Genomic DNA, 462 nt, shown 5'->3' on the forward strand with positions numbered 1-462 from the left:
ATGAAATCACATTAAATAAACTAGTTATATATTATCTGATAAATTTCAAATCAGTATATAACTTTAAAAATAAAAACCTTTTCTCCACATACCCCCTTAAAATGATTTCATATACCACGAGCAGTAGGGCAGTTTTGGGAAACCCAGACTTAATCAACAAAATAAAATGGAATGAATTTGAAAATTTGATCATAAATTAGTCAGCTTTGTATCCAAACACTGAAAAGGAAAATCTTTCTAATACTGGTGCCTTCATAAGGATGCTTTTATTTTCATCTTTTGACACATTACTCTGGAGGCAGTTCATCAAAAGACTGCTCCTTCTAAAAACATGTCAGAGTAAAAAGTAGCTGCTGGCCAGGCTCATGCTATTACTTGCTAGTTTGTCTGCGTATGCACTAATTACAAACTTTTATCATGACTGCTACTTTTAATGTGGTTTCCTTCCAATGATGTTTTCAG

The 462-nt window shown here is 32.5% G+C and overlaps 1 protein-coding gene across 1 annotated transcript in view; it reads right to left on the bottom strand.

Moving 5' to 3' along the window:
- Positions 1-462, bottom strand: part of LOC105812987 (chromosome unknown open reading frame, human C16orf62) — a 136,022-nt gene that overhangs the window by 40,897 nt on the left and 94,663 nt on the right. The window lies entirely within an intron of this gene.

The sequence above is a fragment of the Propithecus coquereli genome, unplaced genomic scaffold (genome assembly GCF_000956105.1).
Source record: "Propithecus coquereli isolate 6110/MARCELLA unplaced genomic scaffold, Pcoq_1.0 Scaffold27, whole genome shotgun sequence".
Taxonomy (NCBI): Eukaryota; Metazoa; Chordata; class Mammalia; order Primates; family Indriidae; genus Propithecus; species Propithecus coquereli.